Source organism: Otolemur garnettii, unplaced genomic scaffold (genome assembly GCF_000181295.1).
Source record: "Otolemur garnettii isolate 467f Iridium unplaced genomic scaffold, OtoGar3 scaffold00009, whole genome shotgun sequence".
In the NCBI taxonomy this organism is placed as follows: domain Eukaryota; kingdom Metazoa; phylum Chordata; class Mammalia; order Primates; family Galagidae; genus Otolemur; species Otolemur garnettii.
Window position 1 is genome coordinate 18,406,162 of NW_003852404.1, and position 23,858 is coordinate 18,430,019.

General features: G+C 35.3%; 1 long non-coding RNA gene across 2 annotated transcripts in view; it reads right to left on the reverse strand.

The window, feature by feature from the left end:
* Positions 1 to 812: 812 nt before the first annotated feature.
* LOC111723212 overlaps positions 813 to 23,858 on the reverse strand; it is a 58,427-nt gene continuing 35,381 nt past the window's right edge. Inside the window, exons 2-4 of one of the 2 annotated variants that reach the window (XR_002771798.1) lie at positions 6,501 to 6,633; positions 5,323 to 5,426; positions 813 to 1,314 (exon numbers count right to left, since the gene is read on the reverse strand). This is a non-coding gene — a long non-coding RNA (uncharacterized LOC111723212). The remainder of the gene's footprint in view (positions 1,315 to 5,322; positions 5,427 to 6,500; positions 6,634 to 23,858) is intronic. The other variant, XR_002771799.1, reaches the window with a different exon arrangement.

The window sequence follows — 23,858 nt, forward strand, 5'->3', positions numbered from 1 at the left end:
CTGATCCCTATTAAATGGCCATTGGGTGTTCATAAAACAAATCACAAAGTTTCCTTTATGGTTTTCCAACACTAGACACAATTTCTTTCTCAGCAAATAAATAATTCTCTATTTTTTTCCACATTTTGGTCGACTGTGTAACCTTTTCTCAACGCTCTTTCTTTTTTATTTCTGGCTCTTCTTTTTCTGCTGGCTAGATCAAGATAAAATAATTTTATTAAATGAATATGCTTTTATCTACACTAAAACGTATGCTAGTCTCAGGGCACACAGTATTTCCCTCTAGGATTGGTCAGTGAGAGATTAGGGGAGCTTGAGCTGCAGCTACACCACCAAATCACAGATAGATAGTCAAATTTGTAATGGGCCACAGGGGAGCACATTGAATATTAGCTTGAGAAAAGACTTTACGATGAGTCCCTAGTTTACAAAGCCTGGACTCCCGAACAGTGGAACAAGAGAACCAATTCTAAGCAGTGGAATTTGGGGGGAAGCATTGACTTTTTAATTACTAGAATACTACACTATCTAAATACCACATTTAGAAAATAGGTGAACGTACAAAAGAGAAAATGCAGATAACCCATAATCCTTCTATCCCCCCAAACCACTGTTAATATGCTAGCATATATTTTCAAATGACTTTAGGCATATGTGTATATATATATATATATATATAATTAAGAGCTGTAAACATTTATTATCTAGTTTGCTTACTATATATTGTAATCAACACACAATAAATGCTTTGTTATATACATTATAATAACCAAACTCCATTTTTGTGTATATGTTATTTATTTGGCCACTATACAATTTTTGACACTACTTAAAAAGAACTATCATAATTGTATCAAATGCTTCTGATGTCCTGCCCCCATTCTTCAGACCTCCCCATTGATTTCAGCAACAACAGCAGTAGACAATTTTCTTTGGACTTCAGTTTCCTGTAAGCTCACAGCATCTCTCCTGAAGCTCATTTTTTTTCTCTTGATCTGTGGCCAAGAATGACCAAGAATTGGCGCTGACCCATGCAGATGGTAGGGAAGTGGAGAGGGGTGGAAAACAGAGGTAATTCTTGCAGAGTAGATCTCAACCAATAGATTATGACCCCTCCTTGATGACAGATACTCAGGAATAAAATTCTGATAGGCATTCTGCAGGCTCTTAAGGTGGGATAAAGCCCAGGATGTTCTGTATAGTGGCCTTGATGACAGACATTTTAGTTTTATCTCCTTCCTTTAGTCTCTCCTGACTTCCATTAATGCATCCTGATATCACTACGCAAACAAAAGACTTTGTCTCTGGCTCAGCCTGGAGGAGTGGGAAGAACAAAGCAGTTAAATTAGTGTCTTTCTGTAATTTTTGTGCATATCACTAATCATTTCCACCAGACTAATTGCTAGAAGTAGAATTTCTGAGTTGAAAGTCATGAATAAAATTTACCCCAAGAATTTTGATACACATTACACATTGATAAATCTTATTTAAACAGAAAAATACCTGTTTCTGGATTATCTTGCTTCTCCTCAATGGATTTATTTTTACTTTAATGAAAACTTCAGTTCTATATTCGTTCAGGGAATAATCATTTTTTATTACCTTTGGGATCATTTTTAATCTTAGAAATGTCATCCAAGGAAGAGATATCTAGTTTCTATGAAATTGTTTTTCTCAATCAAGTATTTTACTGCCTTTCAAACCTGAACACAGCAAAATTCCTCAAAAAGAATGAAATGCCACAGTAAAATCTGCCAGCATCGATTTCCACTCTATGGAAAATCAGCCAGGCTCACCATTATTTATAGATATCTCTTGGTATAATTTCCCAATTACCAATTCACAATCACTTGAAGTATAATGTAATCTCCACGCAAAATCCATTCAAAAGAAAGTTACTTATTTGAGTAACTACATAAGTGTTAGGCTTACTTTGCCTGTGGAGGCCTAACCTAGTTGTCCCTAGATAGCTTAGGTGTAAACATCATAATTTTTTATCTACCTGATCTGGCTCACATCCAGTGATTCTGTGATTACTCACATCTATTAACACTCAAAATATATTATAAAATGATCATTTAATATCTTGTTTAACGTGTCGAATGGGATTAGCTCTCCATTTAACCCTTCCCTGGGCTCTCAGCAAATGTTTTTCCATTTTTGTTTCTGTCTAATACCAGTTAAAAACTTTTATTTTTTTCTCACCTTGATTTGTTCACTTTCTTCAGTTTTTTTATTTTCATAGAACTGTCCACTAAGGACAGTAACATACATGTGTCCCGGTGACCATCATAATACATTTCAAACATCTTGTTATCTATTAACTACTCTATTCCTTTGTGAAGAAACAATCATACAACGATGCAGATATGCTCTGGTGTGACTTTTGAATAACGAAATTAATCAGGAAGATGTGGAAGTTTCATCTCAGGACCGGATTTAAGATGCTATTAACATACCCGGCAGTGACTAGAATAGCACTTGGAAATGGAGGACTGCATCAGAAGAGAGAAAGTATTTTATAATTGTTTGTGAAATTAATGTCTTTTTAAATGGATAATTAAGGTCTACTGATAGGATTATTTGGGGAAAAATAATTAGAAGAAAGTTATATATGTAAGAACACATGAAATAACTGTTATAAATGTAATAGAAATTATAAAAACCACTAAACCGGCTCGGCACCTATAGCTCAACCGGCTAAGGCACCAGTCACGTACACCTAAGGTGGCAGGTTCGAATCCCCAGCCCGGACCCGCCAAACAACAATGATGGCTGCAACCAAAAAATAGCCAGGTGTTGTGGCGGGCACCTGTGGTCCCAGCTACTTGGGAGGCGGAGGCAGGAGACTCGCTTGAGCCCAGGAGTTGGAGGTTGCTGTGAGCTGTAATGCCACGGCACTCTACCCAGGGGGACAGCTTGAGGCTCTGTCTCAAAAAAAAAAAAAAAAAAACCACTAAACCAGGAAAAGGAGGTTAAATAGGATTTTCTTTAGTGACCTTACAAGAAATTTTAAATAAAGATGGAGAAGGGTTGATAGGCACGTATCAAACAGAAGGAGAATACTGATGACAAAGCCGTTGTGAGGCAATGAGCTCACACAGCCTGGTCTTCTGTGATAAAGGTAAAATTTCCTAGGGCAGACATTAGATTTGATTCTTGATCACAGGGAAAAGTTAGATGGGCTTCTGTTCGTAGAGGGAAACCTTGAGGAAACAATCACAAGTTGGTGAAATGGAGTCCCCTTCCCTAAGGGAAGGGAATGTAAATGCCAGCAATATTAAGAAAATTAACTTCACGAGGTTAATTGTGTAAAGTTTGAGAGACTAGTACAATGAATCCTTTGGCTTCTCTTAGGAAGTAGACTTTAAGGAAGTTGGCTTTCAAAAAGAACATAGTGCATCCACTCCAAACAAATTATAATGGGATATTTGAAAACCAAAAAGGGAAACAAGAAGCCAATATGACTAAACCCTGAGCTTTGGATAACTCTGAAGGACAAGTAAGGTCACATACAGGTAGATTTTGAAAGACTATTACAAAAGGAAATCGAATCAGAGTAAATTAAATATTTAATTATCAGAATAAAGTACTCCAAGAGAATTCTCTGTTTGCAGAGGATGAAAATAACAATGAAGGTGATGTAAAGATTTTCCTCATTTTTTCATTCTGGAGACACTGGACATTCGCTAGCAAACACAGAAAACAACCTGCCTCCTTTGTGAATTTAAAATATAAATATATCATACAAGTTCATTATAACATCTTCCAGTGTATTCCCTGACGTTTCCATTCAATTTAATTGTGTACATTTTTTACAAGTGTATTTTTGGTATTGATCATTCACACTAATCCAAAATGATAACCCTGAGGACAAAATCCTTTATAAACTCTATTCATTCAAGGAGGAAGAATTAACCTTTTTTAATGATATGCATAGAGGATATGCAGATATATTGAGAGTTGAGATGAAACTGCTGTTCTTTATTCATTTAACCAGATCATCAAGATACAATAGGCACTACCTTACAATATCAACTCCTCCTTTCTTTATCAGAAAATCCTAATTCGTTTTTTGCAAGGAATCATGACCCTACACTCAACACATATAGCTAAATTTCTTGATCCCTCTCTTCCTTCAGGAAGACGCTGATAATCCAAGGGGTAATCCTACTTCCCCTGCCAGTGGCTGGTTTGGAGATGGACATAAGGCCCAATTTTGGTTTATAAGGTATTTTCTATTAGAGCAGCTTCAAGTTGTTCTTTAATAGTTAGGGAAAACTACGGATGATAATACACTTGTCACCATCTAAAAAGAAAACATAAAGACATAAAATTAAGAAATAAAACTCTACTTTTAATTGTGTTCCTGAAAACAAAGCAGGGAATATAATTTTACCAACTGTTCTCTAATGCGTCTTCTGATTTTTCTTTTTTTTTTTTTATCTGTCATTTAATTAAATTAAAAAATTGCTGCTAGTAGGAGAAGGTCATGGTTGCTCAGTGGAACTGCTTTTCTAGGTGATTTAAAATTGATTGATGTTCTATTTGACAGTCCCTTCCTAACTGATTTTACTCACACTTTCTAAACAGTTCCCAGGAGACCTATGACTCAACCCGTGGTACCCTCTTAAGTTTGACTTACACTCTCCATTGTTTCTCTGAGTGTAAAATACTTGCCTTGCTCATACAGCAGACCTGAAATGTCTTCAACTGAACCTATTATCGTCTTTCTCTGTACCACTGCCTTTGTTTCCTGCCACATCTTATACATCACCACCGCCCTCCAAAATCACTCCCTCCACTTCCTATCTCTTATTTATTCCTATAACAAATTGGCTATAATGACTGGTTGTCTCTAAATCTAAATTATCTCTCAAATTAATTCACTCGTTTTCCTTTCTGTATCCAATGCTTTGTGCAGAAACTTATCCACTCTTCCCTGGATTTTACATTACTGATCTTACCAGTCTCTCTGTGGCCTCTGGCTTCCTGTGTTACAATCAGGTTATTTTCCTACAGAGGATATGGCTGTTGAGAGCAAGTGTGTGTGTGTGTGTGTGTGTGTGTGTGTGTGTGTGTATTTAAGTATCAAAGCTTACAAAATGTCATGGCCATCCATGATCTGACGTTTTTATATTTTTATGAGACTTGACCAACATTTCATTTTTCCTCATAAAACCTGGATTACCAGTCAACCCAGAACCTTCACCAATTTTTGGAACATGCAGTTCTTTTTCTTTTCTTTTCTTCCCAATGTCTCTGGGATGACATTTCCTGTTCAAATACTATTCATTCCTAAAATCCCAGTGCAAATTTTACCTTCACTTAGAAATTTTTCTCACTTCCAAGGAGAGCTATTTTCCATTCCTGGTAAGTTTGGAGGGGCTCTTTCAGATGCTTACTTCTCGTCTGTGGTCCTCATACTGAACACATAATGAACTTGAATTATTAACGTATGATTATTAGGTAGAAGCCAGTTTATTTTTAGAAATATGATTTTCATGAGCCTGATAATAATCCTTGTTCCGTATACTACTTTATTATAATGTAATTTTCATCCTACTTTGGCAGTACATTCTGTGAAGATGACCAATAACCCCCCAAAAGCATGAAAACTAAAAAACAAAGACATTCAACTTGTGAAAAATAAAAGAAAAGGACAATTTTAAAGAACTAGGGTCACTTAGCTTTATGATGATAAAAGATTTAACAGGACATAAATTGGACTCCTTGTCTCAGATCAACAAGTTGAGTGGACCATAAGAAAATATTTTCAATAAATAAAATAATAATAATAAAAATAAAATTTTTTCCACAAAATCTGTTCCTTTCCTCCCTAGAGGCCTACTGCAGATTTAGATCTAAGTATTTGGTGACTTTCTATAGAGTTAGCTCTTTCTACTCCTAGAACCCATGTGATAGATGTGACTTTATCCGAATACTTGGCGTGACTTAAAAGAAGCCATAGAAAGTCCTGTCTCAGTGAGCAAAACAAATTCTTAGTGATCTCAGATGATGTCTGTCACAGGATCTGACTTGTTATATGGTTACTTGTTTGTGCATTGATAATATTTTCATCCCTTTCTTTGCTCCAATAAGGTTTACTCTGAAACCTTTGTGAACAGAAGAACTTCATCTGGCTATTGACTGCCGTATCCCCCAGAACCTAGGACAGTGCCTGCACCATGGTGAGTCCCATGAGTAAAGATCTAGCGACTCAATCAATTACAATAATTTACTCTACCAACAATGGAAAGATACGTGTTTATAGACGTCTTCTAAATTGTGTTTGGCTATATTTGCCCAATCCTACCTTCCCCTCACATTGTTGCCCTCATTCTTAGACCTCGTTACAGGCCTGAATTGTGGCCAATGAAAAGACATGTGCAATTTTCAGGACATAGTTTATACCAGGGGAAAGATGTATAAATTTGACTCTGTGGCTATTACCCTGCCCCATTATATTTGTAGGTTTAATATCAGCAAAATGTACTAACCTGGAAATGCCTCTCCATGTTTACCTTCCCATACTGCTGATTGGGAGTAGACAAGGATCAAGATTCGTAGTCCCTGGCTCAGTCGGCTGGGGCACTGGCCACTGGGGCTGATGGGTTCAAACCCAGCCTGGACCTGCTAAACAACAATGACAACAACAAAAGAAAGCTGGGTGTTATGGCGGGCACCTGTAGTCCAAGCTATGAGGCTGAGGCAAGAGAATCGCTTAAGCCCTAGAGTTTGAGGTTGCTGTGAGCTGTAAAGCCACGGCACTCTACCAAGAGCAACATAGTGAGACTATCTGAAAAAAAAGAAAAAAAAAAAAGAAAAAAAGATTTTTAGTCCCTGAGTATTTGTGGATAGAGTTCAGGAGTCCATGAACTTGGATGAGAACAAACTATGTATTTATTTTAACTGTCTCTATCCTAAATTTACATTTATTTAACTTCTGATCACAGCCAACAATCCCCAGTAGTATTAGTAGTACCCGACATGGCTACTGGTTAAAATCACAGATATTTCCATATTTGCTCATATCTTAAAATATTACTTACCATGATCACTATTTCAAAATTTTGGTGGTTGATAAAACTGTCCTGCTAGATATACTTATTTAATGGTAATTTAAAAACACATTTGTTATTATATTCCAAATTTATTTTGTATATATTTTGATAAATTTTTTTCAGTCACATTTAAATTCTCTCTCTCTAGATATATATTTGTGTTGTTTAGCTGGCTCGGGACAGGTTTGAACCTGCCACTGGCATCATAACCACCATGCTATGGGCACTGAGCCTAAATTCTTTATTTTATTGTATTTTTTATTTTTTGAGGCAGAGTCTGACTCTGTCACCCTGGGTAGAGTGCTGTGGTGTCATAGCTCACAGCAACCTCAAACTCTTAGGCTCAAGAGATCTTCTTGCCTCAGCATCCTGAGTAACTGGGACTACAGATACCCACCACAACTCCCTGCCCCACTAGTTTTTCTATTTTAAATATAGACAGGGGTCTCACTTTTGCTCCATCCACCGTGGTCTCCCCGAGTGCTAGGATTATAGGCAAGAGCCACTGCTGGGCCCCTTTTAAATTCTTGATTTTGCCAGCATAAAATGGAGAACTTTGCTGGCATTAATACCCTTGGATATTTACTTAGGTTAGAATTTAGGACAGTCATACTTAAGTGCCTTATGTTTTTCCTAATTGCCTCAGGACTGACATACCTATGCCAGGCACTATTCTTTTTTATTTTTAATGTTTACCACTATTATTTTTTTTAAGTTCGATATACAAATATCCATTGTATACAATTAGCAATTAGAGAATTAAAGTTAACATGACAACACAAAATATGAAATACATAGAAATAATCCTTCAGAAATATATAGTATTTCCACGTGGAAAACTGCTACTTATTATTGAAAATATAAAAAAGACACACACCTGTATATATTGCAAAATTGTTATTAATGATTTTTTTATTTAAGTATTCCTTCTGTTATAACTAGGGTTATTGTCTTTCTAGGGACATCAGTATGCCACATAACAAATTCAGTTTGTTCTGGGGGTTCAGGATTATAGCAAACAGCTGGCCCACTGGGGGGCACACACATCTGATATTGGGTGTTATTACATATGCAAGTACCTTCAAGCTTTCCTCTACATTCATAATAAGAGTAAACCAATAACACAGTTTTGGCAGTTTATCTAGTTTGAGTTACCTTTTGGATACAATTTCTACAACCTTCATCATGTCTTACACCTAAGATTAAAGAAGGAAGGTGAAAAAGTCCAAAGCAAAGAATCAGTCATCAGTCCCATGCTCTGCTGCTCATCCTTAAGCTTCTGCCCTGCTAGACCAGTCAGCTCCTGGTCTGTACTGGGGCAGGGCTGTAGTCTGTTTTTTCAGGGTAAGACTGTGAGGATGCTCTGGGTGTCGCTGAACCGTCCACTCACCATCTCTGGCGGGTTTCACACATGAGTGATGTATCCAGGCAGCGATGCCATTCACCGTCACTGCTATTGGTGTGGACAGGATCACTAAGTAGGGGCCTTTTCACCATGGTTTCAGTGGGCTCAGGCTCCAATTTTTTTTTTGGCCAGGGCCAGGTTTGAACTCTCCTCCTCCAGTATATGGGGCCGGCACCCTACTCCTTTGAGCCACAGGTGCAACCCAGCAGGCTCCAATCTTTAATCCGTACCTGGTTACCTGGAGAGTGGGGATAGACTGGGGGTGACAAACTAACGGGGTGTCTATCATTCACCCATTCTGAAATCTTTATTTTGTTTTGTTGTTGTCATTATTTTTCCAAGTGACATTAGTTGGTTAGTAAATTAATAAATTTTGTTTCTTCCAGTTCTTTCAGGGTCCCTGGCAAACTCTTAAAATGGGAGGGGTCCTGTGATATAATATTTTATAGGGTAACTATTCCTTTTTTTTGTTTTTTAATTTTTTGAACCAGGTTACATTGATTGCACTCCTTAGGTAAAGTCCCTCATCTAATTGTGTCCCACCCCCAAAAGATATACCACACACCATGACTCCCCAGGCCCCTCCTTTCCTCCCACTCTCTACCATCCCCTTTTCCCACCCCCTACGGAGTACTAGGTCATTAATTGTTCTCATATGAGAATTGGGTACATAGGATTCTTGTTTCTCCATTTTCGTGATGCTTTACTAAGAATAAAATGCTCTACTTCCATCCAGGTTAATACAAAAGATGTAAAGTCTCCATCTTTTTAAATGGCTGAATAGTATTCCATGGTATACATATACCACAGCTTGTTAATCCATTCCTGGGTTGGTGGGCATTTAGGATGTTTCTAAATTTTGGCAATTGCAAATTGAGTTGCAACAAACAGTCTAGTGCAGGTGTCCTTATGGTTAAAGGATTTTTTTCTTCTGGGTAGCAATGGAATTTCAAGATCAAATGGGAGGTTCTAGCTTGAGCTGCAACAAATAGTCTAATGCAGGTGTCCTCATGGTTAAAGGATTTTTTTCTTCTGCCCAGCAATGGAATTTCAAGATCAAATGGGAGGTCTAGCTTGAGTTCTTTGAGGGTTCTCCATACTTCCTTCCAAAAAGGTTGTATTAGTTTTCAGTCCCACCAGCAGTGTAAAAGTGTTCCCTTCTCTCCACCTCTACGCCAGCCTCTGCAGTCTTGAGATTTGTAATGTGGGTTATTTTCACTGGGGTTAGGTGATATCTCAGGATGGTTTTGATAAATTTACATCACTGTAATTGCTTTCTTTTGTAATCCTAAATACTTCATTGTATGTATTTAAAACCATTATACTTAAAAAGGGTCTTTAGGCTTTACCAGAGTAATAGATGAGTTTATTGTGCAAAAAAAAAAAAAAAAAAAAAAAAAAAAAGAAAGAAAGAAAGAAAGAAAAGCAAAGCAAAGAAAGAAACAAAAATGAGAACTCTGCTTCTGGCTTGGCAGAGTCAAAAGAAAGTGCCTGGGTCCTGAACCATCACAAGACAGGAGTTGCCAGTTGAAAAGTAAACCCTTTATTGAACTATTAAGAGAATGAAAAATAAATTACTATTGCTTTTGATCCATTATTTATTTTGGAGCACATTAGTTAGCCCAGACTGTCCTACCCAAACTTATATAATGCTACAATATTTTCTTCAGTCTTTAATACCTATGCAATAAAATACTATAACCAAGAAAGAATCAGGAAATAACAAGGATAATCCAAAGAACTATGTGGAATAAACAGAAAATAAACTGAAATACTCATGTCAGTAGTGTAGCTGTTCAAGGCTAAGTGACTTTCAGCCTGATTTATTACAAGTCCATTTGTATAATAAGCTTTTTTATAATTAATGACAGCTTTCATCTTAGGCTTCTGAAAACTTTGGTCATTAAATCTCATTCACAGTTAGAACAAAGAATTTTGTTTTTCTTTTAAAACGGACCACTCTCTGTACTTCAGCTATGATTGAAACATTTTTGCCACTCAGTGCCGTGTACTCAAATTTCAGTCTCAGTATTATCCTTTCTGCTGATATTAAACCTGCAGATATAACGAGAAAAAGGAATACCCTTAAGGTGGAGGTTGTACGTCCTTTCACGTCCTTCCACACCCACAAGCCCGATGAAGCAGATTTAGTTCTCGTTTTCTTTGGAATGTTTTAAGTTGGCCACAGTTTCCAAAAACCAGATGTGATTCATTTTGGACAAGATTTAAACATATAAATTTCACATGAGTTTAGAGGCCACAAAAGTCATGGAAGAAGCATCTCATGATTTATAAACACAGCCCATTCTGGGCGAGGGATCAGTGAAGGCGATAGGGGCAAAAGAAATATCTGGGAGCCCTTAAGGTGAACTGCTTCAACCCAATTCACAATTATATCACATTGTTATATAATTACTTCTTTCCCGTTTCAACAGAAAAGCGTGACTCCTTATTATGCTTTCCCTTTCTGCAGCCTTCTCAGTAGGCACCACCCTATGTGTCTGCATAAAATCCAAATATCAATCACATTCCAGGCATTTCTTTTGGCTTGTGTATTTTTCTCTGTCCACCCATCTGCCAGGCCTGCTTTATGCTACAAGACTCAGACTTTCACAATTTAAAGATGATAAAACCCCTCAAAAGCTGGATTCTGAATTATTTTAATATCAAAACAAGTTTCATTGTGTTATGGACATGTGAAACTATTTAAAATTAAGTATATACATGTACATGAGTACACTTTTTTTTCTAATGAGTGATCTACTTTTCCCAAAGAATTCTCCTTATTAAAAAGTCTTCAAATTATACAAGTACATTCAGGAAAACTATAATTGACTCTGAAATGATCAATTATATCAGCTCTCTTTCTTTGGATGTAACAGAGATACATATTTTAGATTTTTGACTGTAAAGTATGTTTTGATTTCTTAGCTGCATTGGGTATCATGTATTCATTAGAAAGTTCCTATTCTGAAAGAAATCACAGATGACAATTATTTACTCCAACAATGCAACAGTAAATATTTTGAGACAGTCAGTATATCATTACTAGTATTTTAAATCTAATAATAAACTCAATAGCACAAGGATGTAACCCATAATAATGGGAAGTACAAATGACAATTGCCCATCTTACGAAGAGCTATTTCCCCAGGATAAAAATGAGATGTTTCAGTCGGATTAATTTCACAATAGAGATGATGTTTGACTGGGGGAAGTTTTTCTGGATTCTGAGTTCTTCCTGATACAAAATACAGGTGGGACACAATTGTAGAACAATGTAATTACCACCAGCATCCAGGACTCATAACCGATTTCACCTCTCAGGTTCTCGGCCTCAGGGTGAGGCTCCCACGTGATAGCTGTAACTGTCACTCTCTGTGTCATCAAAGTGCAAATAATCATCTGATGTGCCAGTTAAAGGAGAAAACATAGTAGGGTCGTTTCTAAGATAAAAATCTCATCTTCTTACCATCAGGAAAAATTAGAACAGAAACACTGAAGGATTTCTCGGTATTTTTAGAGCTTGAAGAAAACTGTTTTTCTTGTAGAATTATTTGGCAGTTGTAGCTCTTGTTACATATTTAGAAAATCTTCTTTGAAAAGAATCTGGTTAGTCCACAGATTCACATGAATGCTATGAACATTCTGGGCAAGAATGGAAAAAAAATTTCAATATAATTTGAAAATTTCTGAAGTAGAGTTTATCCCTGCCCACCCACACTTTCCCCCAATTCATTGTCAGAAACAATACCAAATGCTGAAACAGACTTAAGAGTTCCTTACTGCAGTCTAGCGCCAAATGAGGTGGGTTTAAATGTGAGGTAAGGGTATTATGTATAAGTTTGGCCTACCATGTTCCAAATATTGGGTCTAAATATTATTAAGTAGTTTATATAAATAAACATACACAAATAAAATTCCTCTTACATAAAACTACTATATGACATGGAAATGGCTAGAAAACTTGTTGATTTGGGAAAAACACATTAAAATCTTTAATTATTATCACTATATGTTTTATTGTAAATTTTATTAACAATTTGTTTTTTTGTTTTCATTTTGGACCTTAAATATTATTGTATCTGATATTAATTTTCTTCGACCTTCAGTGATTTTATAAACACTTACCTTTTCTAACACTTCCCGTCCTTTTATTTTCAATATCTGTATTGAATTTATCTCCCCCGTCTCTTTGCTTTTCTCTGGCAGTTTAGAAATACATACCCTATTTCTATTCTCTCTCTTTCTCTTTTGAGTATAAATATTCAACACAGTTTTTTTTTTTTTTTTTTATCAGTATATAAAGTTTAACACTATCTATATCCCCCTCCCAAGTAAGGCACAATGTTTGACTCTGACCTCATTTGCCTCCGGTCTCCCTGCACTGCTACACACACTCCTGTCGACATCATCTGACTTTTAGGATTCAGTTGACCTAGTCAGCATTAAGCATCTACATATTATTGGCAATAAATATACGTTGTCCTTATTTCTTTGCTTTATCATTTGCCTCTGTGGTCCAGCTCATCTTTCCCCAATTTTTTTTTTTTTTTTTTTACTTAGCTTGCTTTGTTTTGCTCTGGAAATATTTTCAGAGGACTCTCTGTGCTTTTCTCCCCCAGACCTCCCACTCCTTTAGCCTTTTATTTTTTTTCTTTAATATCCAGGAACAGTTCCTATATCATCTAATAATAGCTAATGTTCTTATGACTTCAAAGTAATTTTGTTAAACTAAACCCAATGTCAAAACACATGAGTATGCCATATGACATCCTCAAATTCATTTCAAAATTTTCATAACCATTACTGAGTCTTCCAAAAATTGAACTGAGTCTGTGAGTTAGAAGCAAGACACAGACCTCTCAAAGACAGCAAACCTCGTGCCAGTGTTCAGTGTACCAGCTAGTTCCATGATGTTGACAAAATCACTAGACCTTTATGAATTTGATTATGAATCTTCATTTGATTTAAAGAAAGAACCATTTAGATGTATATACATTGTCCTAGGAGATATTTATGACATAATGGTAAGATATTTTTGCATTAAAGAAAAAAGGTACAGAGCACTGAGTAAAGATAAGATTTTGTCTGTAAAATGAAAAAAATTAAGAGGAAAAAATCCTATGTATATTTCTTTTATTCTTACATAAACATAGAGAGATTATAAAAAGTAATACAAATAGCCCAAAAGGGGAGTGGCTAGAGAATGGTAGTGGGGAAAGTTTTTCTCTGTGTCTTTCTGCATCGTTTAACTAGTCTTTTTTAATGTTCATTAAAAAAAATTTCATACAGATTTTGTTTTGCTATGGTCCTCAGACTGGTCTCAAAACCCTGGATTCAAGCAACCCTTTTCCTTTAGCTTTCTTTAACTAGTCTATGAGCATATAGTACAAAGATCATTTTTTTTATTATTAAAAACACAATACTGAGAAAATAATTATAGTAATAAAGAAGTCAGTTAACCTTGATAACATAGTAGTTGTCGGGTTCCAGGGGTACAAACATCAGGGTTCTTAATTAAAAAAACTATATGGAGATATATTCAGCCTTGGAATCTTTGTGTTCAGAATAGTTGCTCTTGGTGTGTGCTCTCATTACACCCTGTAATTTATTTCTTCTTTTTTTTATTTCAATAGATGTAAGGGGTATAAGTATTTTTTTTCACATGGATGAATTGTATAAAGCTGAAATTAGGTCTCTGAATGTATCTATCACCAGAATAGTATGATACCTGAGAGGTAATCTTTTATCTCTCATATCCCTAGGTAAAATTTATGCAGAATGAAATGCAACCATTTTAAATGTATGATTTTTATGTACATGCAGATATATACACCTTGGTAAAGAGCACAGAATTTTTTAATTTTTTAAATCAATAGTCTTGACAAGTCCAGTGAAATGTCCTGACTCTTCCTCTGGGGTCAGAGGCAGGAGGAAGCAGAAGTAACTAAATGATGCTGAGGACCGACCAGGGCAAGACTTGTTCACATCTCAGGTGCATATTCCTAGAAAATTCTGATCCCTGGGAATAATTCTCCATGATTAGCATGGTGCTGGAACCGTGTGCATTTGCAGGGACTTGAGTGAGAGACTCAGCTGGAGAGACCATCTGAGGTCCCTACACCAACAGGGAGGCCCCCAGAGCTAAGGAGAAAAGGCAGCTTGGCACCCTGAGGCAGCAGTTGAAACTTCACCATCTGGAGGCTCCCTCCACCCCTCCACAACAGGCAAGCCTGCCAGAACCCCAGGGACAAGACAAAAGTGCCCCCACCCCCCCACCCCCCCGCCTAGAACCACACTGCTGAGGACTAGAAAAGATCCTAAAGGGAAAATTGGAACCACAGGCCTAGCGCTCCCTCAAACCCAGGCAGCAGCTTTGGGAGCAAACAGGGAAAGGCAGGAATCATCTCACAGGGGAATGGGATTGTTACACCAGCTGAACATTTACCTGTGGAAGATTGTTTTATGCAGGGGTATAATCCTGATACAAAAGGAACTACTTGAAACTTTGAGAGACCAAGACATCACGAAAAGACATATTAAGTGTTTTCCTTGGTACTCAGCAAAACAAAAACTTCTCAGGAAATTTGGTTTGATTAGGTGAGCATTTTGCAATAAAATTATACTGCAAGCCATGGATGTAATTTTAAATTTTCTAGTAGCCACATTAAAAAAAAAAAACCCTATAAGATACAGCAATTTGATTCCTACATATACACCCAAGGGAAATCAAAACCTATGTCCACACAAAACTTCTACATAAATGTTTACATTAGGATTACTCATAAGAGCCAAAGGGGAGAACCAACCAAATGTCCGTCAATAAAATGTAGTATATAATAGAATATTATTCAGTAACACCAAGAAGCAAAGTACCTGTATATATTACAACAGGGAGGAACCCTGAAAACATTATTCTAAGGCAAAGAAGCCAAATGCAAAATATCACATATTCTAATATATGATGTCATTTACATGAAATGTTCAGAATTCAGAAAGGATCTGGATCTAGGCAGATCCATAAAGACAGAAAGTAGCTTAGTGACTGCTTAAGGTTGGGAGGGGAGAGAGAAAATTATGCTTCTTCTTGGAATAATCAAAATGTTTTAAAGTAAAAAAATTAATATCTTTATTTGAAAAATGAATAATTATAAACATCTTAACACAATAACTAAGAAAATGACATAAAGTCAGTTTGATGAAAATATTTCAAATTGTATATGAAAACACCACACTGTACCCCATGATTGCATTAATGTACACAGCTATCATTTAATAAAAAAGAAAAAAAAAGAAGAAAAATGAATAATTGCAAACTTAGTATCTAATATACTTAACAAGTCTTAATTAGAGTGTCATATATTTGAAGAGGATGCTACAATGTATTCATGTGATCTTATTTGGACATCTAGGCCCCATTTTAGTTTAATAATGTTTCTATGATTTGATCACTAGATTCTAAGGAAAGAAATAGTAAAAAATAAAGGAAATAGTGTGGCATTTTATATAAGTAATATAAATTTATGATAACTAGTCAAAAGTTTATGGATAATATTTGTTCCAAACAACTTTTTATTGTCTGTAAATGTTATCATGAAAATCAGTTAAGAATATATTAAATGTCTACCATTATACATTAAAATATCAGACTTTAACTAAAAAGAGCAAAAACCCCCCTAATTGATCCTATTTAATAAAATCAAAATAATTGCATTGCAAATCTTTCACTTTGAAGCTGAATTTACAATATTTTTTCTTAAAAAATAACAAAAGGCATTCTCCTTACTGTAAAAAAAAAAAAAAAAAAAAAAGAAAGAATGAAAGAAAAGAAAAAAAAAGAAAGAAATGCAAAGTTCCAGAGAATCCTTATTGATCTGTAGACAGGGCTGAAGTAAAATCACTCATCAGAATTAGTCCTAACAGCGTCTGTAGAAACCAGACAAGAGAATAAAATGACAGAACTTTTAAAAATATCCATCAGTCTCATCTGGAGACTTATGTCTTCCTTTTTCAAATATTTCCTTCAGCCTACAAATCTAAAGTATCTCTAGTTCTGCAATAAATTATCTTTGTTTCATGAGATCTATGCAATTTTACAACATTCTCAATCGTTGTTAAAATAGGCAGCACCCTGTCTAGGTCACAGATAATATTGGGCCACTAAGGGAACACCTAAAATTCATTTTTACCTTTTGTTGAGGCTGGATAATGCCACCATCACAAGTCTTTCAGTTTATTTCAATACAGTAGTGCATCTCATGGTTCACAAATCAAAATAACATAAAAAGCAGTTTCATGCCTACTACCTTATTTCTCATTTTTATCTGATTCCCTCCTGAAAATATTTCAGATCTTTATTTTTACAATCAATTCTTCAGTTATTAAAAAGCCATGACTATTTTTAAAAGATAATTACTTTATGGGTGGAAAATTTACTAGATGTAGAATATAAATGTCTTAACACAATAACTAAGAAAATGCCTTGAAGGCTATGTTGACCAGTTTGATGAAAGCATTTCAAATTGTATGTAAAACCAACACATTGCACCTATGATTGCATTAATGTACACAGCTATGATTTAATTAAAAAAAAGAAAAGAAATTGTAACAAATCTAATCTATAAATACTTGTAATATTTAGAATCCTCAAAATGAACTTCCACTGTCATTTATTTTGTAGGCTAAAACAAAGTAAAATAATAGGTCTTTACCCTCAATTTTAATAGATTAATATTAAACATAGGTTTGGTTTTCCTTATGCCACAATAAAAATAGGAATACATCAGTGATAACTAAAAATGTCAGTATAAAACTTTTGTCACATTTTCAAAGAAAATGGCAAATGTTTGGGTCTATTTACATTGCTTGGATTGACTTCAGAAGAGTAAAGAGAAAAGGATATGTGTCAGTAAGAATAAACTTCCAAAAAATGTAATGAATTCAGAGGTATTTATCATATAGAATAGAAGTGTCAGCAAGTATATGATGGAAGCTACAGTGCTCCTTAATCAGATCATAAGGTCGGATCACTAAGAAGTGTTGTTTGCTCTAACTTAGAACTACAGTTCTAAGTTCTAAAATGATGTAAGATGAGCTATACATCCTCCTTATGCTATTGTTATTATGGTATTATAGGATACCATATTGCTCAGACTGAGTAAGGTCTGTTTCAAGAATCTGGGAGCATTTAAATTGGGTGAATAAATATTAGAATTGAAATGTCTTCTTGTTGTATTTTTCCCTTGACCAATATAAAGTGACCATCTTTGTCTTTTTTGACTTTAGTTGCTTTAAATCCACATGTATGTGAAAATAAGATTGCAACTCTTCTTATCTTCTGAATTCCATTTGCCTGAAAAAATGTCTTTCAACCTTAACTCGGAGTTTTAATTTGTCTTTTGAAGCTAGGTGTGTTTCCTGAAGACAGCAAATAGATGGCTTGTTTTTTAATCCAGTCAGCCAATCTATGCCTCTTCAGTGGGGAATTCAAGCCATTAACATTTATTGAGATAATTGATAAATGTGGTAGTGTTTTATTCATCTTATTTTGTGGGAGTCATTGCTTAGTTTTATCTTTTGCATCATGGTGGACGTTAGGTTCTGTCTTTTAATTTCTGAGTTCTTACTTTGCTCTTGGTCCATTGTGATGGTCAGTGTGTAGAACGGGTTGAAGTATTTCCTATAGAGCTGGTCTTGTGGCAAATTTCCTCAATGTTTGTATATCAGTAAATGATTTGATTTCTCCATCAATTTTAAAGCTTAGCTTAGCAGGGTGTAGAATTCTGGGCTGGAAATTGTTCTGTTTAAGTAGATTAAAAGTAGATGACCATTGTCTTTTTGCTTGGAAAGTTTCATTAGAGAACTCCACAGTCACCCGGATGGATTTGCCCCTGTAGGTCAACTGGTGCTTAGTCCTGGCAGATTGAAGAATCTTTTCTTTTGTCTTGACTTTGGACAGGTTCATCACAATGTGTCTTGGAGAAGCTCTGTTAGAGTTGAGGCCACCTGGGGTCTGATATTCCTCTGAAAGGAGTGTGTCAGAACCTTTGGTGATATTTGGGAAATTTTCGTTTATAATATTCTCTAGTATGGCTTCCATTTTCATGGGACATTCTTTTTCCCCTTCTGGGATACCTATAACTCGTATGTTTGAACACTTCATAAAGTGTCCCATAATTCTGTCAGTGAATGTTCTGCTTTCTCTCTCTTCTTTTCTGCCTCTTTAATTATCTGAGTTATCTCAACATCTTTGTCCTCTACCTCTGAGATTCTTTCTTCTGCATGGTCTAATCTGTTGTTGATACTTTCTATTGCATCTTTAAGTCCCTTAATTGACTGCTTCAGTTCTTTCAGCTCTGCTATATCTTTTTTATATTCTTCATATTGTTCATGTCTTATTTGATTCTGTTTTTGGATTTCCTTTTGGTTATTTCCCACTTTGTCAGCAGTTTCCTTCATTGTTTCCGTCATTTCCTTCATTGTTTTCATCACCTGTATTCTAAATTCCCTTTCTGTCATTTCTAACATGTCTTTATAGGTGGAATCCTCTGTAGTAGCTACCTCATGGTCCCTCAGGGGGGTGGTTTTGGACTGGGTTTTCATGTTACCAGGATTTTTCTCCTGGTTCTTCCTCATGAGTGATTTATCCGCTTCCTTGCCCTAATTTTCCTTTCACTTCCTCTTGCTCTTTAAGTTACCATACCTCTGGACTAGGGTTTCGAGGAGTCCAGTTCTCATCTGCTTTTGTCCTCCTCATGGGGTCTAGAAGTCCCTCACTGACTTCCTGTGTCTCCAAAGGGATGTTTCTGGGCAGATCCCACCAGCCAGAGATGCCTGAAGTCTCCTCTCCCTGGACTCACTGTGCCCAGTTGCAAGGAAGCAGTTACTCGGCTGCCATCTTGTTCCTAATCTCAATACCATTAGCTCCTCCAAGAGCTCTTCTTCCTTCAGTGTTCTTTAAGTAAATGAGCTCTACCTCTCTATTTTTATGCCAGTATCATGCTGTTTTGATCACTATATATTTATCGTATAGTCTGAAGTCTGGTAATGTGATTCCTCCTGATTTATTTTTATTTCTGAGTAATGTCTTGGCTATTTGAGTTTTTTTCTGATTGCATATAAAATGAAATACTATTTTTTACAGATCTTTAAAGTATGATAGTGGTGTTTTAATAGAGATTACATTAAATTTGTGTATTGTTTTAGGTAATATGGACATTTTAACAATGTTGTTTCTTCCTAGCCATGAGCATGGTATGTTTTTCATTTGTTAACGTCTTTAGCTATTTCTTTTCTCAAAGTTTTATAGTTCTCCTTATAGAGATCTTTCACATCTTTTGTTAGGTAAATTCCCAGATATTTCATTTTCTTTGGCACTACTGTAAAAGGAATAGAGTCCTTGATTATATTTTCAGCTTGACTATTGTTGGTATATATAAAAGTTACTGATTTCTAAGTACTGATTTTGTATCCTGAGATGCTGCTGTATTCCTTGATCAATTCTAAGAGTTTTGTAGTTGAGTCTCTGGGATTTTCCAGGTATAAGATTATATTATCTGTGAAGTTTGAGAGTTTAATCATCTCTAACCCCATTCAGATACCCTTGATTGCCTTCTCTTGCCTGAGTCCAATGGCTAAAACTTCCATTACTATGTTGAATAGCAGTGGAGACAATGGGCATCCTTGTCTAGTTCCAGATCTGAGTGGAAATGTTTCCAGTTTAGCAATTTGATATCTTCCTGCACTATAATATTTGGAGATTTTAACACCCCCTTTGGCAGTTTTAGATACATCCTCCAAGAAAAAAACTGAACAAAGAAACATTAGACTTGAATTTGACCCTATAACAAATGGACTTAACAGACATCTATAGAACATTTCACTTTTAATAAAACTGAATACAAATTATTCTCATCAGCCCATGGAACATCCTCCAAAATTGATCTCTTCTTAGATCAGAAGTCTAACTTCAGCAAATTTAAAAGAAGAGAAATTCTTGTATTTTTCTTGGACCATCATGAAATAAAAGTTGAACTCAACAGCACCAGTAATCTTCATACTCCAACAAAGTCATGGAAACTAAATAACCTTATGCTGAAAGATAGCTGGGTCAAAGATGAGATTAAGGAAGAAATCACCAAATCTCTGGAACAAAACAATAATGAAGACATTAATTACCCCTCACTTTAATCAAAACTTACCTGACTGAAGTCCCACTCCTATCCATGAAAGATTAACTGCTATGAAAATTGTCTTTTAGCCAAAAACATTTATACAATTGGACAAAGTATATAAAGCCACCAATTTCACACACTGGACAATAGCAGTAAAAACTTGATCACTGAGTTTGCAAAATAATTATATGAATCTTAAAATCTCCTAGTTCATACTCAGAGGGCAGTTTCCAGATCACAGTGCACAAGAAGGAATCAAACTAAACCTCCCAATCTGTGTGAGTTGAAATGACAAAGATGAGAGTTCAGTGAGATATTTGGCTAAATTTTGCGTGTAGAATGTCCCAAAGTAGGGAGGAGGGAGTTTTATACACACACACTCATGAGTTTTGGAGAATAAAATTTCATGAAGCCAGAGGAATAGTAATACTTAAAAAAAAACTAGTAAACAATACTTGGAAACTTTCCTAGAGTTCACTTAGGGCTGGAAAGAATTTGTGTTACCATCAGCCAAGGTTGGTAACCTTGCTATACATGCAACATTAGGTGCAGTCATCAGTAGAGTTATGCCTTTGAGATGGCTTTTGAAAACTATTTTAAAACTTCAAGAAAACACTGGAAGAGCATACCTTAAAAAGATCAAACTTATTCTAGTTAACTATATGCCAGAAAGTAGATCAAAAGTACTAAAAGAAAAAATAGTCACCATTCAAAAGCACACATTTCACAAAGTCTTGCATCTAATAAAAAAATCAGCAGCCATGTTAAAGAGCAAGACAATATGGCATAGCGAAGAAAATGTAATTAACTGAACAGAACCAGGTAAAATACATCAAATTTCTAGTATAAATTGATAAATACTCAAGGACATAGAAAAACATGTTGAGATCAGAAATGGATAATAGAAAGGTGAAAACTTTAGAAATTCTACAAAACCGTGATTCTAGAGAGATAAAATTTGTCACATAATTTATTGAAATTAGGCACTGCAGAATAAAAATGTCAATGGACTCGATACAAATAGAAACTATTTGAAGAAGGAAGGGAAAGCGTGGCTACCTGTGGGATAACATGAAGCTGTCCAATAAAAGTGAAATTATTTCATAGGAGGGAAGGTGAGACAATGGAACGAAACATAACTTATAACTATATATCACTATTATTTACCCAAAATAATTAAAAATAAAATTAAAAAGAATAATAAACATATATTTCAAATTTTAAAAAATTAGCACATTCAAAAAGAGCAACTAAGGTGAATAAATATAACAAACCAACACCATGGAACAATAATCAAATTACTAAAAACCAGTGATTAAAAAAAAGAAAGCTGGAAAAAAAGGCATATAGCATATAGAGGAAGAAAGATAGTAATCACAGCAAACTTTTTATTGAAAATGAATATGTAAGTTTAACAAGGTTGTATGATATAAGGTCATTGTATAAAATTTAACTGTATCTCTAGACACTAAAAATAAATAAGAAATTAAAACTAAACAATGTATTAATTATAGCGCTAAATTATGTGATGCTTAGGGATATAATTTGTAAATGTATGCAAAACACATAAAAATGTATGCAAGATATCCACTGAAAACTATAAAATATTGGTAAGAGACATTAAAGAAGACCAGAAGCAGAGGATTATACCATATTCATAAAGCAGAAGAATTAATTTTTTTAAGCTGTCAGTTTTCTCTGAATTGATCTCTAGATTTACTGCAGTTAAATTTCCACAATGCTCTGTTGTAGTAATTAAGGCAATGAAAATCAAAATAATTTAACAAAAGAGGAACCAAGTTGAAGGATTTATAATATCTAATTTCAAGTTATGCATGAATTAAGGTTGTAGTGAAAATATTGATGTGAGGATAAGTATACAATCAGTGACCCACCCATATTGGTCAAGTTGGTGTGGGGAACCTCCGGGCTTGGGGCCACATGTGACCTCCTGGATCCTTGAGTATAGCTTTTTGACTGAATACAAATTTTACAGAACAAATAACTTTAATAAAAGGATTTGTTTGGTGAAGTTTAGATTTGGTTGAGGATCTGGAGGGCCCCATGTAGCTCAAAGCCCACAGGCTCCCCACCCCTGCTGGAACTTTAAATATGGGAAGAAATTCTTCTGGCCTTAGGTTGAGCAATGATTTCCTAGTAATAAGTATAAAACATGAAAGAACAGTTGATAAATTGGAAAAGAATGAGAGAGAAAGCAGTTGCTATTCTAAAGACCCTGTTGAGAAATTGAAAAGGCAAGCCACAACTGGGAGAAAATGTTTATAAAACTTCTATCTGATGAAAGACATCTATGTAGAGTATATCAAGAACTCTTACAACTGAATAAGACAAACAACCTCATTTAACATTGGGCAAAAAAATAGGAGCCTTTCACCTAAAACAGTATGTGAATGGCCTAAAAAAAGAAAACCAATGTGAAGATCAACATTTTTAGTCACCAGAGAAGTGGAAGTGAAACCACAATTAAACCTCATTACCCACCCACTAGAAATTAGAGACTGACAGCACTGCATGCAGTGAGAAGGCAGAAAAATTGAAATTGAAATTCTCATGCAGGAAGCAACGTAAAATGGTATAGTCATGTTGGAAAACAGTTTGACAGTGCTGTATAAAGTTAGACATGCACTTGCTGTATGGCTCCACAATTCCAGTTCTAAGTATTTAATCAAGAGAAAGTAAAACACATGAACACACAAAGGCTCATGTAAGAATTTACATAGCAGCTTTACTTATAAATAGCCCAAACCTGGATAGTATCCAAATGTTTCATCAAAATGTAAATTGTTAAATAAATGACTGATGCTCTCAACATGATGGATGGACCTTAATCACCATGCTGAGTGAAAGAAGCCACATTTTGTGTGATTCAATTTGTGTAAAATTCTATTAAAGGCCAAACTATAGGTACAAAGAAAGTGGCTGCCAAGATCCAAGGGATGGAGATGTGTGTTTGGCCACAAAGGGCCATGCAGTAACTTTTTTGGGTGAAGAAAAGTTCTATTTCTTGATTGCAGGGGTGACAACCAATAACGCATTTTATAGAACTCACCAAACTATATACATAAAGTGAAATAATTGCATCTGAAATATTCTTCAGTAAAACTGATAATTTAAATTTTTTGTTTGATCTATGTTGTCTTTTTGCCTACTTGACAAACTATAATTGTAATAAGGTCTAAGAAAAGATAAACT